The sequence below is a fragment of the Neophocaena asiaeorientalis genome, unplaced genomic scaffold (genome assembly GCF_003031525.2).
Source record: "Neophocaena asiaeorientalis asiaeorientalis breed wild unplaced genomic scaffold, Neophocaena_asiaeorientalis_V1.1 scaffold684, whole genome shotgun sequence".
NCBI lineage: Eukaryota > Metazoa > Chordata > Mammalia > Artiodactyla > Phocoenidae > Neophocaena > Neophocaena asiaeorientalis.
In genome coordinates, this window is record NW_020174048.1 from 7866800 (window position 1) to 7884867 (window position 18068).

General features: G+C 39.2%; 1 protein-coding gene across 2 annotated transcripts in view; it reads left to right on the top strand.

The window, feature by feature from the left end:
- FGF14 (fibroblast growth factor 14) overlaps positions 1-18068 on the top strand; it is a 600501-nt gene that overhangs the window by 169458 nt on the left and 412975 nt on the right. The window lies entirely within an intron of this gene.

Genomic DNA, 18068 nt, shown 5'->3' on the forward strand with positions numbered 1-18068 from the left:
TTTGTAGGCAATATTGTACTGTTCTTTCTAGATCCTTCCTTCAGATCAGAAGTACCATCCCCAGATGTGCTGGCAACATGGGCCACTGATGGCTCGCAGCTCATTGGGAATTGCCCTCAGCTGCCGGGGAACTGCCCGCCGAGCTGCAGCCAGTGACTGGCTGGTGCAGAGACGCAAAGCCTGCCTTCAACTGGGGACAGATCTGCGGGGTCATCCCAGCTCCAGAGCTCCTTGTAGAATTGGCCTGAGCTTCAGAGGTTTTTGTTCTGCCCAATGCTGCCTCCCTCACTTCCTTGTAGGTGTATCCCTGGGAGCACCTCTCAAGCTCCACTTGATTCTCTGAATCTGTTCCCAGGAAACTCATTGTGAAACACACATTCATTAACTTGCACTTTAAGAGTGTGATTCTGCAGAAGGCAGTTTAAAAATCACTCAATTTGGGGTGGAAATGATACAGTGGGTTTATTTCACTTGCTGTGGTTATTTTTTTCTAAATTTATTTATTTATTTTTGGCCGCGTTGGGTCTTCATAGTGGTGCGTGGGCTTCTCACTGCGGTGGCTTCTCTCGTTGCAGAGCGCGGGCTCTAGGTGTGCGGGCTTCAGTAGTTGTGGCACATGGGCTCAGTAGTTGTGGCTCTCGGGCTCTAGAGCAGAGTCTCAGTCAGTAGTTGTGGCGCACGGGCTTAGTTGCTCCGCGGCATGTGGGATCTTCCCAGACCAGGGCTCGAACCCGTGTCCCCTGCATTGGCAGGCAGATTCTCAACCACTGCACCACCAGGAAGACTCCTCGTTGTGGGTATTTTTGATGGTATCTTTTTTGTAATGTTTATGGTATGAAATATCTATATGCAACAGGAGGACAGCTGTTTGAAAATATGACCTACCTTAATAAATACTCTCCTTGATAATTTCCTGATGAGCCCAAATTACTTGGGTTATGTCTTTTGGATTATCTGTTTTCATTCTGGTTTGAGAGGTAGGATAAGCTCGAGTGTGCAGTATAGTCAAATTTAAGACTTTGATAATCCCCCGATTTAAAATGCTTCAGTAACAACTATGTTGTTGTTAAAGACTCGCTTTCTGAAAGAGAACATATAGAAACATGCACATAATCCTCAGTAGCATGGAGCCTGGGGAAACGCTAACTACGGTTTATGAATAATGCAAAATTTTGCTGTTTATGCCATTTCCATCTGTTGTGTGCATGATATTTATGATATTCACCAGATAAACTGATAGGAGTGTGTGACCTGCTAATATGTGTATTTTTAAAAGCTTTAATTACTGTTTTTTATGGAAGAATGATGTCATGTACTCTGACTCCAGGGATATGAGGATTAGGAAATAAAACAGCAACACAAGCAACACAGACAATTTTGAACATCCAGGCATTTTATTTTTAATGAGTGACACTTGATTTGTGTCTCCTCACATTCCAGGATCTCCAAATACTTCCAGCACTGTTTCTGGTTGCCTTTTAGATGGCTCAGAAGGAGAAATGGGTGTGAATGCGGTGATTCCACCTTTCCACTAGCGCTGCTTCTCCATGGCTGTGTGTTGACTCAGCCGAATGAGGAGCATTAACTTTTTATAGTTTTCAAAGGCCATCTTAACCTTGAAACTTATCTTGGAAATTAAGGTTTTAATGAAGTGACAGTTCCTAGAGAAAACAGAAAGACACGTTTTATTCTCCATAAACCGAAGGCACAATCCCACCAAAGAAAATTTTGTTAGCGCTATAATCTGTAGATTTTTTGAGTTACCACAGTGGTGACGAGTGGGAAGTAATCCTGACAGCAGAACCAGCTTCTATCACTGGGTGAGAACAATCACCAGTTCACTGTGTGACTACAGGCAGGTAGTTCAGCCTCTCTGAACTTCACCATTGTTAACTAGAAAAATGCAAGGTTTGGACTAGGTGATTTCAAACATTCTTTCGTCACAGACATTTTTAAGAACCTTATATACACTTGATTTTCACCTTCAAAGCCTTCATTATGGGCTCTAGGTCCATGGACACTAATTTTTATAAGAACTGATTCTCCTTTCTTTCTTAAAGGGATATATTGCAAAAAATGGTTAAAATGCTGTGTTATTTTTTCTTCATCTAAATGCCTTTCAGACATTTTGACTTCCCCTCCTTTTCTCTCTCTGTTCCTCTCTCTTTTGTTGGAGGGATTGTTAAAATAATTTACAGCCTGCTTCCTCCCATTTCAGGGCTAATCCTAGTAGTCTGGAAAGAGGTCAATTGCTTATTTTCAAATCTGGCTTTCTTTGATGACTGTCTTATGACAGCTTTCCTGAGTTGAGAGACTTAGAGGCATAAGAGGGCTTCTTGGAAGCGTTCACATTACCTGAATTGAGAAAATATGAAATCAGAGGTGTTGGGGGGAAGATTTGTATCTGACCATTTCATCAAATACAGCTTGTCGTGAATCTTTGACATTTAGGTAGTCTGTAGTGTGATCTAAGATAAGACAGTGCCCCAGATATTTCTTCCACCCTTCCCCAAATTATAGCAAATACTAATATTCTTTAGACCTAGCAACATCCTCTTTTTTTTGCGGTACGCGGGCCTCTCACTGTTGTGGCCTCTCCCGTTGCGGAGCACAGGCTCCGGATGCGCAGGCTCAGCGGCCATGGCTCACGGGCCCAGCCGCTCCGCGGCATGTGGGATCCTCCCGGACCGGGTCACAAACCCGTGTCCCCTGTACCGGCAGGCAGACTCTCAACCACTGCGCCACCAGGGAAGCCCGTAACATCCTTTTTGAGAAATTAAGCACGCTCTATTAATGTGTAGGAGTGTTTGTGTGTGTGTGTGTGTATGTGTGTGTTGAAGTTTTACTGGGTTGAATTCAATACTTTACTGTCATTCCAACACCTAAATGAGTTTATACTTTGACCCTTGTAGCCTCCACAGGTGGGTTCTTTAGGTACTTTCTGGGGGAAGCAAAGTCCAACGGAGAGGTCTGTGTGTGTCCACTGGGACAGTTGGGTGGGTGATAATCCTCACTGCCTTGAACATGAGTGTACTAGTCACTGCTTGCCAGGTACCCACTTCCCACTCTCCGTATTGGGTGTGCTCCTTCAGTCTTTTGAAGACACACTGAATTACAATACAAATTTAGTCAATTTGTTCCTGAAGGTTTCCTTTGGTCTCTCAACCCTTACTTGGGGGAGAGACAGCAGTATGCTGTCGTGTTTCTCTCCCTTTCTGAAGACCCTTTGTACCCTTTCTAATCTAGTGTCCCGCATTCTGGGGGACTCTTTCCTATGAAGTCCAGGTCACCAGTTTCTTCCTGTGACATAGATTCCTCCCCCTCTGACCTTGGAAGGCAAATGGAGATCAGAGATCATATACTATACTTTATATCTCCCACAGCACAATATATGTTACATATATAATGTCTGGAGTCTGTGTTCCAAACCTCTGGTACTTTTCATTAACTATGACAATGGTAATAGTTATTACTGAGGGTTTTTATTTTTTGTGCCTTGTTTTCTGTTAAGCATGTCACATGCATCATCTCATTTAGTTTTTCCATCAACTCTGTAAGGTCGCTATTAGAAACAATCCCCATTTTATAGATGGAAACACCAAGACTCACAGAGATTAAATAACTCACTTGAGTTAATGCACATGCATGTGTATATACACACACATACACAAACACCAATGCCACACACAGAGCCCTTCTTCTCTCAGTTTCTGGTACTCCATAAACAGGAGGGAAGGAAGCCCTTCTGTACTGTCTTCACGATGGGGCTGGAGTATCTGCAGAGAAGGCAAATACTTCCAGTCTGATTTGCATCCATTTTTTCCCCTGAAGAACAAAACCAGCCTACTCTGTTCCTAGGCTTTCCTGACTCGTGAAGTGAGGTGTAGCACAGAGAGGTGGTAGGAGGTGGGGGTGTTTGCTTCATCCACCCCAAATCTTAAATGAGACATCTGAGAGGTGGAGAGGAGAGTCAGGAGGGGAGGGTGTGTGCCTCCTGGGAAAATGCAACTAAGTGGGTCAAGGAAAAGCTGTCTGGGACAAACTTCAGGTAGTGTGACAAGCTTGGCAGAGCGAGTCAAGCTACCTACCTGCCAAACTTACGTACATCCTGTGGAACCTGACTTTTATTTATTGTTGCCACGGATTCAATTTGCCCTGTTCTGACTGAGAGCTGTAATTGGAGCCACAGTGGAAGTCCATGTTCTGCAAGACTAGAGACCTTACCCATGGACAGGACCTGGCTATCTAGTCTTTTCCACTGAGCATAGCTAAGCTAGTTGTTCCAACAGAAGCCACTTATCTAATAACATGAAAAGTGCATAGTAGGTAAGAATTAAGCTTTAATTAGCAGTTGTTTCCAGTTGTGCAAACTTTAATGGGGGGGAGGGGCAAATGGGCTCATTGAGCTAAACTGTATTTGTCCTCATGTCAAAACTTGTGTTAATTGGGAGGAAAAAAATAAGGAATCGCAACCCAATTCCACAAGAAAAAATTAGACTCCATGAAATATACTTAAAAGCAAAGCAGGCAAGTGTTTATAATAAACTGTTTCAATGGATTTAAACAAAAATAATATAAGCATCCTAGTTTTGAGACTTCTAGAGTTCAATTATAATAAATATAATTTAATTCCACTAATGTTCTCTCACTGGTCTCATTCTTTATGTCATAAAAGAATAAATTATGTCATATATTTCAAAGAGGTAGTAGATGCCTGTTAAATTGTAACAAGCATATGGGAAGAGAGAGCCATCCAGTGTCTCTCTGCAGAGGCAGTGACCTAATTGCTTTATTTTCCTAGAGTTATGCAGAATTGTATTTTTTCTTCTGAAAATTATACCCCAAATTTGCATAAATGTCATCCAATTTGAGACTCGTTAATATAATTTTAAAAAGCAGGTTCTCTTTCCTCACCACCCAGCCCTTTTGGGGGCTGCCTCACTTCATTAGTTTTCGATCTGTACTTGGGAAATGCAAACTGATTTGTTACGTATTTGCTTAAGCAAAACATAACTCAGTAGGCAGATACACTGTTATCAGAGCAAAGGAAAACCCATGCCTTTCACAGTGTCAAACTGAAGTAGAATTTGCCCCAGGCTCTGGATTAATTTGGTTGGCAGGTCTCCATAACCTTGCTGGGATGGGGGCGCTTTCTCAGTCTTGGACGCACTTAGGGAGATCCTAATCTGGTTGTTAGTTATCTATGGTGAAATCAAAGGAATTTCGGGGAGGCCTGTGGTAATGTTTGTGTCAGTACTGCCCCCAAAGCTCGATAAAGAGGCCCATTAGCTCCTTTTCCCATTCTCCAACTCTCAGAGAATTTTGGGAAGAGCGTTAAAAAAATGATCAGCATTGTGATATTCTGACTCTGAACCCTTCTGTTGCTGGTGGTCCGAGTAATGCCATGAGTTTAGAAATGGAAATTTTGCCAAATTGTCGACTGCTTAAGGATAGCACTTCTCTGCAAATATTTTTGAAGGTCTAGAATTACAAGTGAAAAACAATAACTCCAAAAACACGGAGGTGAGACCTTTTCTAAGATGAGTTTGCCCTCACCAGGAAGCTTGTAGTGTTAGCAACTAGCAACAACAGTGCTAGGATGATAAAGTTTAACTCTGGGAAAGAGCTAAAAAGGATTATTTTTCCAATGCAGCAGAATACAGTCTGGCATAAAAAACATGTTTTCCATGTAATATTAACAATAGTAAAGTAGTGGTGGTACAAGTAGGTTCGTGATTTCTCCTTCTGCCCTCTGGCCACCTCCCTCACTCATCATGTTCCCAGACACTTATGTGAAGTATCGTAACCTTGCCTCTTGCTAATGAGGCTCCTTTGCTTGTAGGTGAGTGAGAACAAATGCTATCAACTTCCACACTGCCCCTGCTAGTCAATGTCTGCACACTGACAGGCTCTTTGGACCAACTGAGTGTTCCAGGGACCGTGGTAACTTTTCCTGGTGCATTGGCTTAGAGGAGGCACAGCTGGTCATGTTGTCTGTCACCAGTGACAGACATAGGGAAGTGTTACTCTTTAGTTTTCAATGCTACCTCTCTGTATTTGTCCCTCACTCTTCTCTTTAGTTTCGGGATCACAGCTGTGCCAGGCTAATATTTTTGTAAACACTTTTCCCCACCATCTTCTCCACTCTATCTTAACAGTCCTGCACAATCGCTCATCATTCAAGCTCTGTACTATCCAAGATTTAGCATCCCCTAAACTCTTGCTAAAGAATCAGATGCATGTGTTCAAAAGACATTTCAGGATGCCTGGAAAGGATGTTCAGAGATAACAGAAGAGAGAATTAAGATTACGATATTACACCTCAGAGAATTTTTTTTAGCCAAACCCGATGCTTAAGGAATTTGTAAGTCTTTTGGAGGGAAATGAAAAAGATGGTGGCTGCTTGTGTGTGTGTGTGTGTGTGTGTGTGTGTGTGTGTGTGAGTGTGTGTGTACAATTAGGCATTGTCTCTTCCTGTGAACTGTGTATGTTCACTAATATAGTTTATTAATCCATTAGGTGTGTTTATTATTCTCTTCCAACCCTCTCCATATTCTCTATGCTTGTCCAGATGGGTGCTCTCTTAAAGTGGAGATGGATTCAAAGGTACCTGTTATATTTACTATGATGGAGAGATTGTCTGCTAGATCTTAAGTTTCAGCATTTGCATTTTAAACTTTCCTGAGGAGACACTTGATAAAGAAGACATTAGTTTGTTTCTTAATGTGTGGCCTTCTCAGTGCTGTTGTTTATCTGCCCACATCTTCAAGTTGTCAGGAATGTTTTGAATTGCAGTGACACCCTCCAAATGTGGTTGATACTCCACCCACTTGGTGCTATCCACAAACAGTAAGTACATTCTCTGAGTGTCATTAGGAAAAATGAAGTCCGATTCATCAGGGAAAAAGCTGACAGAACAGCTTGATTGAAAAAAGTCTCAAATGAGAATTCGGAGATTTGCATTTGCCCTGGACTAGTTGCCTGGTAGCTGGTGTATTTCTCTAGCCTTTACATTTTTCCAGTGGATAATCTGGGAAGAATGATTTTTTCCCGAGGGGACCTGGAAAAATTCTTATTCAAGTATTTTTGAGGATTATTTATTGTGTATATCATTATGCTAGAACCTAAGAAGGTTATCAGCAAAAAAGGTTGCTACCCTCTAGGAATCCAGCATCTAGCTATCTGTATCTGTGTCTCTAACCCTGTATCTGTCTCTCTATCTACCAGTTAAGACACGTTAATGATTTTTTTACCTCTTTATAAAATTTTATAATTTTCCAAGCTATTATATGTGTGTACAAAATAATATGTATGTGTATGCTCATGTATAAATATTGTATAAGGACTAAATAAAGTATACCTTATGAAATTATATGTATATAGACATATGCATATATTTATTTATATTTATACATGTACGTGTGTGTATTTATAATTTCATTTAATCCTTATAGCATCCTTAATGACTCCACATCGTAAATGAAAACCCTGAGGCCACATGACATCATGTAAGTAAAACTAGAGTTTCACATGGGTCTCTGGATTCTAAGCCCTGTGGTCTTTCTATTGAAGCATAATTTCTTCTCTTAAACTAGTGTGAGGATGAGTCTCCAACGTGTAATATAAGTGGAAGGCTTGCTTGGAGAAGGTGGGGCTTGAGGAAAGCCTTGGACATGCAGAAGAAAAGGGGATCTTGGACAGGGAGAGGAACATGCTCTAGAGTTTGGAATGTGACATGTTGAGGAAGAAGGATAAAGAAACTTACTCAGTGTTTTTAAATGGAAATAGTAAGATCTCTTGTTTTAGTACATGGGGTCTGAATGTGGAGGGGGTGTGAGTTTGGATTTTTTCTGAAGAATTGGAGTGACTACACCACGGTGCAGGGTGAATAGCACGTTAGGAAGGTTGGGGGGACTCTCCATGGACTAGGTTACAGCCCGGAGTCAGAGAGATGAGTTATAGGACTTTTGCAGCAGTGGGAAAAGGTGTAAAATAAATAAGGCTGGATAATAAGGACCTTTTGAAGGATTTGGTAATCTATCAGCTAGTTTAGTGTTAAGCATTGGCATTCTAGCTCCACTGCTAACTAGCTTTGTGACCCGGACAAGTGATAATAGTTCCTGCTTCATCTGGTTGTTTTGAAGATAAATTAAACAATCCACATAGAGCTAATCCTAACCCAGTACCTAACATTTAGAAAACACTCCTTAAACATACATGAGATTTGTATTTGTAACTATTATCAGAGGTAAAGTTGCAGGAGGTGAGATTTGAAAGGATGACATATTATACAGAGAGTTTTAATTCCTGGAAGGAATAAAGTTCTATTAAACCCAGACACTAGACCGTTTCCACTAATAAGCAATCAATACCTGCCTTCTCTTTGGACAAGACTTATCTTAATTTGGATGAACCGTTTCTACCTGATGCAATCTTAGTGACTCATGACAAAGATAATAAAACTGAGAATCACCTACACATCTTACGAATCTTAAGAGGTATGTAGTCGTGGAATAATGTTTCATGTTCTTGAGTCAGTTCCTTGTATATTTCAGGACCTTTGTCACTGTTGAGACATTTAGACATAAGAGGATAATTTGGGGTTTCACTGAGGAGACTTTAGATCTAGAGTTTCGCAAAGACTGAGAGTTTGGCTAAGTGCCTTCCGTTGCTCAGTGAGATTAAACCCTGAAGACCTAGGGAGAGGCTAAGGATGTCTGTTAGTTGTGTTGGAGGCTGCATGAGAATGGCGTCCAGGAAGGGTGGGCCAGCTGCTCTCATCCCACAGGGTCGGCATTTTAAGGTTCTTTAAAGCATGTGAATAGTCGAATCACTTTGGCAGATTTTCCTCTCAATATTTAAATGACTGACAGTCAATCCCAGGAGTGCTATTTAAATGACAGTCAATCCCAGGAGTGCTATTTAAAAAGTCCAAAAGGATATGGAATTTGTCAGGAATCCTCTCTGGTCTTCAGAAGGAAGAACTAAAATTACTACACCCCCATTTCTCCACTCAGAAGGATGCTGTGTTCAATTTCAGTAAGAATAGCCCTGCTGCGTTTTGCAGTTCTGTCTTCTGTGGCTTCTTGCTAAAGGTGATTTGAGGAATAGGCTGCTGCCAATAGCATATAATGTTGGTGGAAGCAGAAAGGCCCCACCTGCCTGAAATATCCACTCTTTGAATCATTAACAGTGGCTGGATCATCCTTTCTAGAAAAAATTCACGTGTCATATTTTACGCTGATGTGGATTGATTTGTCCTAGAATTATATATTTGGAAGATACCACTGTAGTCTAACTTCCTCTTCCAGTTGGGATAATACACCCTTAGCCTTGGAAGACCGTGTTCTTTGCTTTGATTCTTATCTCTCACTGAGCCTTGGCTCTTCTTGGTGACTCAAGAAAGCGCTGTGGTTTGCTGCTGCCGCTGCCCCCAAGGTCTACCTTGAATGGGCGAGTTTCAGTAAAACCTCACTGGAAGGGAGTGTGATTGAAAAGAAGATGATGACAGCTGTGAGTCAGGGTGTGTGGGTGGATGAGAAAGCTGGGACTGAGAAAAGAGCTGGTGAGAGGACTCTGGAGGGAATAGGAGAAGTAAAAATTGCTGACTTCACCGTGATGTCCGAGGCCATTTCTCCCAGGACAAATGTTTTACAATGTTGGCTCCTATCCATTGAGAAGTTTCCCATTGATAAAGACCCCCCTCCATCAGGAGTGGGCTACTGTGTGCCCTGAGGCTTTTCTGTCTTCTGATTTTGAGAGACCTAAACTAATTTCGTACTGACCTAAAGCTACTTTGGAATGGGCTGTCGGGAGACTGTTTTGAAAACAGACTTACGGTAATATATTTCGTTTATATAGTATAACCTTTATATAGTATATCTGTATGTGCACTATGCTATATATGTATAATTACATATAAATGGATATTATTTATTTTATCGTTTATAGACATATATTATTTTATTATCTATAAAGTATATAGATAAACATATATTTATACATTATATATTCATTTATCTTAAGGGAAGTGGGGGATTTATTTCATATGGGATGGGCATCTAAAATCACAGAATTTTAAAGGTACAAGTTTACCTTCCTCCTTTTACAAACAAACAAACTGAGGGCCAGGAGAGTAGAGTGACTTGGCCAAGGTCTTAGGAAAAGGCAGAACCTTAACTAAAACTCACGTTGCTCTCTGCAAGCCCGGACACCCTCCCACACGATCCTGAGTCTAGAGCAGTGGTTCCTGGTGTCAGTGGAAGTGCGAGGCTGGGGCTCTTGCCAGTGCGTCCTAAGGGTGATTCTGAGCTGTTCCCCCTGTAACTCTGACTTGATGTCCATTGTGGAAGGACCAAATAGAGACACGTTAAGAAGTAATTGGCCACCTCACAGAGAGTGGGACAAGTGGGCCTGCCTTGTAAGACAGCTCTGAGCAGTGTCTGGCTTCCAGGTTATGTCATAGGCACATTCACCAGGACCAGAAGCTTTAGCTCAGTGCCTTCCAATAGCATCCAACAGCAATAGCCACATACGTAATTTTGTAGTAGTGATTTTAAAAGTAAAGAGAAACAGGTAAAATTACTGTTCATAAAATATTTTGTTCAACCCCATTCCTCTAAATAAAAAAAAAGGAATTGGCCTAGAGAGTATAATAAAACTTCAGTAGGAGAACTACACAAGGCTAATTTGCTATCAAATGCAAATGAATACGTGGTCTTGCAATGGTCTACCCATCACTGTGTTCCTGACCAAGCAACCTAGAGGTTCCTTAGGAAAGGGGAAGAAGGGTCTTTCCCTTCTACTTTCTCTCCCATTCCCTGAGACCACTAGCCCCTGCCTTGCTTTAAGGTTATTCTGTAAGGGCAGGAGAAACAGAGTCTGTGCTCAGTTATGAACTCTTTCAAAGATAAACCCCTATCTCTCCCTTTACGAGAGGCTGTTTATGGGATGTCTTCCACTACCAGGCAATCTGACAACCCTGCTGTTTGGATAACAATGCTGTGCAGGAAGGATCTTTTTTCTTCCCTGAGTCTTTTTGCTAGAGTCCAGATTTCTTCACAATTGACTCCTTTCTTTCTCCTGCCCCTGCCCACTCCTGTTAGCTGTTCTGGGAAAAACAGCAAATGAGTTTAACATTTGCAGCCAGTGGCTGGAGGCCACAAGACCAGGACACTTAACATGATACGGTTAGCTTTGTTTCAAATTAAAATTGGAGCCAGTTATGTCTTAATTCTCTTGTCTAGACCATTGTCACGGCTGTAAATTACCATCCTAATGGCCATTGAGTGGTTTATAATGACCTTGCCAAAACATTATTTGCCAATCCTACAAACTTTCTGAACATGCTGTTTAGTTTATCCTAATTAATCTATTAGGAGACGACATATACATCCTGCTTCCTCTCTCCAAAGTGACATTTGTGGATTCAATTCCTTTCTCTTGGTAATGCTACTATGTAAACTCACTACTGATCTAATTCTGTCTTCTGTGTGTCTGCAACAAATTTAATCAGAAAAATCATTATCCAAATGTGATGTTCTTCTTTCTGTGTTTGAGACAGTGGTTGTTTCGTCTGTAGATTTTTGGTGGTTCCTCTTATGTGATTAACAGCTGTTAACATATATTTTGTTCAGGGTAGAGTTCATAGTTCATTGAATAGTCTGCTAATAACTGTATGCAAAACTGAGTTTAAATGAACTCTTTTCAAAGAACAACTTGAAAGAGTTCAAAATGCTCAGGAGACAGGTCTCTGTACCTAAAGGCTTGTCTCCAAAGTATGTAAGCACAGTCTTTAAACCAATGTGAGAAAGAAACCAATTCGCCTTAGAATGTGTGTATAGTTATAAGCTCAGCTAATATCTAAATTGCCTATACCATGCGTGCCCGAGCCCTCGCTCATGCGTGTAGGGGGAGTACAGTAAGTTAAGGAAGTAGGGAGGGGAAGCAGATACCAAAAGGCATCAAGAAGGTGTCTGAGATCCTGGTTGCAGGACTTCAGTTACTCTAGTTATCTGCAAAGAATGTTCTTGTCCTTTCTTCCTGGGGAACGCGGAGCCATCTTTTGTGTTTTTCCCTCTTCTTTTACCAAAGCACCTTGCACACAGCTCTTTATGTTGCAAAATGTGATCTGAAGAGTAGAGACATTGACACTGCTAGTGCCTAAAAAAATCAAAGGTCCTGGTTTTGAATTCTATTTTTGCTACTTTTCTTCTTAGCTGGGTAACTTTTGGCAGGCTTCCTTGTCTCCCTATGCTTGATTTTCTTCATCTGAAAATTGGGGATAAAAATAGTATCTGCTTCATAAGATTTTTGTAAAGGTTACTCTTAACTGTTATCATCATCGTCATCACAACCATAGTCATATTCATGGCCCTATTGCCGTTATTTAACACACTATTTTTTCAATTAAGTAAAATTAATGTTTTCTCTTCTCAACCAACCTCACAGTTCCCCCCAATGTTTTTATTTAAACGAACATATTATTTATGTACCATAAAATCCACCCTTTCAGAAGTGTACAATTCAGTGGCATTTACTATATTCACAAAGCAGTGCAAGCATCCTAATTTCAGAAAATTTTTATCATTCCAGAAAAAAAAAAGCTTTCCCCATTAGTAGTCACTCTTTATTCCCCCATTCATTCCCCAGCCCCTGGCAACCATGGATCTAATTTATATCTGGATTTGCCTACAGTGGACATTGCGTGTAATGAAATCATGCAATATGTGGTCTTTTTTGTGTGACTTCTTTCACTGAGCATAATGTTTTCACAGTTCATCCCTGTTGTAGCATGTATGAATATTTCATTCCTTTTTATGGATGAATAGTGGTCTATCAAATGGATATACTACATTTTATTTATTTAGCCATTCATCCGTTGATGGACATTTGCATTTCCCCTGCATTTTGTCTATTATGAATAATGCTGCTGTGGACAGTTATTTACAAGTTTTTGTGCAGACACGTTTTTAATTACCTTGGGTATAAACTTGGAGTGGGATTGCTGAGTCATAAACTCTATGTTAAAATTTTAGAGGAATTGCCAAACTGTTTTCCAAAGTAGCTGCCCCATTTTATTTTCCCACCAGCAGTGTGTGAGGATTTCTATTTTTCCACGTCCTTGCCAATAATTGCTAGTAACTGTCTTTTTGATTAGAGATATCCTAGTGGTGTAAAGTTTTTTTGTTTTTTTTGCAATTCCTTAATGCCTAATGATTTTGATCATCTTTTCATGTGCTTATTGATCATTTCTATATCATCCTTGGAGAAATGTCTATTTAGATCATTTGTCTATATATTTTTTTAACTTAGATCATTTGTCTTTTTATTGTTGAGTTGTAAGAGTTCTTTCAATATTCTTTTTACAAGAAATATGAGACCAGTAGACATAATTCGCAAATATTTTCTTCTGTTCCATGGGAGAAATGTCTTTTCACTTTTATTATGGTGTTCTTTGAAGTACAAAGGTTTTTAATTTTTTTTTTTTTTTTTTTTTTTTTTTTTGCGGTACGCGGGCCTCTCACTGCTGTGGCCTCTCCCGTTGCGGAGCACAGGCTCCGGATGCGCAGGCTCAGCGGCCATGGCTCACGGGCCCAGCCACTCTGCGGCATGTGGGATCTTCCCGGACCGGGGCACGAACCCGTGTCCCTTGCGTCGGCAGGCAGACTCTCAACCACTGCGCCACCAGGGAAACCCCAAAGGTTTTTAATTTTGATGAAGTTCAGCTTATCAGTTTTTTTCTCTTGTTGCTAGTGCTTTGGTGTCATATCTAAGAAACTATTGCCCAATCTAAGGTCATGAAGAATTACCTCTGTGTTTTCTTTTAAGAGATTTATAGTTTTAGCTCTGGCATTTAGGTCTTTGATGCATTTTGCATTGTTTTTTGTATGTAGTGTGAGGTAGGGGTCCAACTTCATTATTTTGCACGTGGACGTCAGTTGTCCAAGGAACAAATATTGAGAATTAATTGTTCATTGAATTGTCTTTGCATCCTTGTCCAAATCAATTGATCATAAATGTCAGGGTTTATTTCTGGACTCTCAGTTCTATTCCATTGGTCTTTATGTCTGTCCTTATGCCAGTAACACATTGTCATGATCATTTTAGCTTTATAGTACATTTTGAAATCTAGAAAGGTGAGTCCTCAACTATTTTCACCTTTTTCAAGATTGTTTTGGCTCTTTTGGGTCCTTTGCATTTCCATATGAATTTTAGGATCAGCTTGTCAAATTATGCAAGGAAACCAGGTCAGATTTTGATAGGAATTGTGTCAAATCTGTAGATCAGTTTGGGGAGTATTTCAATCTTAATAATAATAGGTCTTCTGATTCTTGAAAGTGAATGTCTTTCCATTTATTTAAGTCTTCTTCAGTTTCTTTCAATGATGCTTTGTAGATTTTAGTGAACAAGTTTTACACTTTGTTAACTGTATTCCTGAGTATTTTATTCTTTTTGATGCTGTTATAAATGGAATTCTATTGTTAAATTCAGTTTTTGTAGTGTTCCTAGCTAGTGTGTAGAAACACATCTGATTTTTAATTTGGATCTTGTATCCTGCAACTTCGATGAACTTGTTTATCAGTTTTAATAGATTTTTAGTGGATTCCTTATGATTTTCTGAATACAAGATCATGTCATATCTGAATATAAATAGTTTTACTTCTTCCTTTCCAATCTGGATGACTTTATTTTCTTGTGTAATTGCACCACCTTGAACCTCCAGTACAGCGTTGGGTAGAAGTGATGGGAGTGGATATCCTTCTCTTCTTCCTTGTCTTATGGGAGAATCTTTCAGTCTTTCACCTTAACTATGATGTTGTTTGTGGGTTTTTCATGATCTTCATTAGGTTGAGGAAGTTCCTTTCATTTCTAATTCATAAGGTATATGGTCTGCAATTTTTTTGGAGGGGGGAGGTCTTTTTTGTTTTTATATTAGTAACACTTGCCCTATAGGGTGATTGGGAAGTGTTCTGTTCTCTTCTTTTTTTTTGAAAGTTTTTGTGAAGGATTCATGTTCTTTAAACATATGGTGGAATTCATTGGGGAAGCCATTAGGGCCTGGGATTCTTTGTGGAAAGTTTTTTTGATTACTAATGCAGTCTCCTTATTTGTTATAGGTCTATTCAGATTTTCTGTTTCTTCTTGAGTCAGTTTTATTAGTTTGTATCTTTTGATAATTTGCCTATTTCACCTGGGTTAGCTAATTTTTTGGCATACAGTGGTTCATAATATTCCCTTATAATCCTTTTTATTCCCTACAACAGTGGTTCATAATATTCCCTTATAATCCCAGTAGTATTGCCTTTTCTTTCACTAATGATTTTAGTAGTTCAGTCTTCTCTCTTCTTGGTCAGTCTAATGGTTTTTCAAAGAACCAACTTTGTTTTTCTTGATTTTTTCTTTTTTTTTCTACTCTCTATTTCATTTATTTCAGACCTGACCTTTCTTATTTCTTTGTTTTCCTTCATGGTTTGGATTTAGTTTGTTCTTCTTTTTCTAGATTCTTAAGGTAGGAAGTTAGGTTTTTGATGTGAGATCTTTCTTCTTTTTAATATAGACATTTACAGGTATAAATTTCAATCTAAGCATTCATTTAGCTAAATCTCAAAAGTTTTGGTATGTTTTGTTTTCATTTCATTGTCTTAAATTATTTTCTAACGTCCTTGAACTTTCTTTGATACATTGGTTATTTAGGAATGTGTTTTTAGATTTCTACATATTTGTGAATTTCCCAAATTCCTTCTGCTATTAATTTCTAACTTCATTTCATTGTGGTCAGGTAACATACTTCACATGACTTCAATCCTTTTAAATTTATCAAGACTATTTTATCCTGGGGAATGTTCCATGTGCACTTGAGAAAAATTTGTATTTTAATGTTCTTAAAAGGACTGTTCTATGTATGACTGTTGGGTCAAGCTGTTTCATAGTATTATTCAAGTCTTTTATTTCCTTGTTGGCTTTTGCCAATTTGGTCTGTTATTGAAGTCTCCAACTATTATTGCTGAATTGTTTATTCTCCCTTTGATTCTGTAAGTTTTTGCTTCACTCTTTTTCAGGATCTGTTGTTAGGTGCATATGTTCCTATAAATGTTGTGTCTTCTTGATGGATTGACACTTTTATCCTATAAAATGTCCTTCTTTGTCTCTAGTAACAATTTTTGTCTGAAAGTCTATTTTGTCTGAGAGTAGTGTAGCCACTCTAGCTCTCTTCTTGTTACAGTTTGTGTGGCATATCTTTTCTCATCCTTTTATTTTTAAACTATGTGTGACTTTAATCTAAAATGTGTCTCTAGTAGACAGTATATAATTGGTTCATGTTTGTCTTTTCATTCTGCCAATCTCTGCCTTTTGATTGCAGTTTATTTTATTTACATTTTGTGTAATTACTAATAAGGTAGATTTACCATTTTTCTACTCGTGTTCTATATGTCTTATTTTTTTCTCTATTTCTCCATTACTTTATTTTGTGCTAAATAAATCTTTTCTACTTCAGCATTTTAATTTCTTTATCGTTTCTTTTATTATATTTTAAGTTGTTTTCTTAATGAGGATTACAGTTGACATCTTAATCTTAACAATTTAGTTTGGGTCAATACCAACTTAATGTCAGTAGTATATAAAACTTTGCTGCTATATGGCTCCATTCCCTCCCCCATCTTTGTACTCTTATACATTATAAATATAAATATTTATACACTGTAAGTCCATCAACACAGTTTTATAATTGTTGAGTTAAAATATCTTTCAAATAAAATAGGAGAAAAAATAAATAAATAAAATAAAATAGGAGAAAAAAGTTATAAACCAAAAGTACAGTTATCTTGACTTTTATATATCTATATGAACTTTACTGCTACTCTTAATATTTCTACATTTGGATTCTATTTATTGTCTAGTGCCCTATTATTTCAGTCTGGACGACTCCCTTTGGTATTTCTTACAGGGAGCTTTATGAGCAGTATATTATCTCAGTTTATCTGGTAATATCTTGATTTTGCCTTCATTTTTGAAGAATAGTTTTGCTAGCATAGAATTATCGATTGATAGTATTTTTCTTCAGTATTTTGATTATGTCATCTCCTAGTCTCCATTATTTCTAATGAGAAATCAGCTATTAATCTGGTTTCTGTGTTGGAGAATGCTTTCAATTTCCTGGTAGGCAGTTAAAAATTCTGCCTTAGCCTTCACTTCTTGCTTTCTCAGAGCCTCAAGGTCAGCAAGAGTTGAGAGAGTAGGGCTTTCTCAGGTCTTTTGGTCTTTCCAGTTTCTGCACATGTGTGTGGACTTGTAGATTCCCAGTAATACGCTGGAACTTTTCAAAGTCCTTGTTACGGCCTGAATGTTTGTGTCTCCCCACTCTACCTTCATATTTATATATTGAAACTCTACTCCCCACTGTGATGGTGTTTGGAGAAATGGCCTTTGGGAGGTAATTATGGATATGAGGCCATGAGGGTGTGGCTCTCATGATGAAATTAGTGACTTTTTTAGAAGAGACACCAGACAGCTTGTTCCTTTCTTTCTCTGTGTGCATGCATCGAGGAAAGGCCATGTGAGCACATGACAAGAAAACAGCCATCTACAAGCAAGGAAAAAGAGTTCTCACCAAAACCTAAGCATGCTGGCATCTTATCTTGAACTTGCAGTTTCCAGAGCTGTGAGAGTTAAATGTCTGTTGTTAAAACACCCAGCCTATTTTAATGGCAGTCTGAGCAGGCTGAGACATGTCCCTTTGGTCAGCTTCTTGTTTGTAGCAGCTCTCTGAGGTAGCTCTGATGTTAAACAATTACCCTTGATTGTTCTTGACAAATGCCCTGAGGGAAGATTGTTTGCAGTGAATGATCTCTGAGACAGGCCAAAGAAAGGCAGTCCTGGTAGTGGAGGTTTCCAGGAAACCAGACAGGTCAGATGATAGCTGGTAGTGGTGCTTCTGGGGAGCTTTGAACCTTTCTGCCCTCTCCAATGGCTGCTGGTTTTCACATTTATCATGTGTGCAAAACTCTTGTTTTGCAAGGCTACTGTGGAGCTGGGGAGAGAGGATGGGAATAGGGCAAGTTAAAACA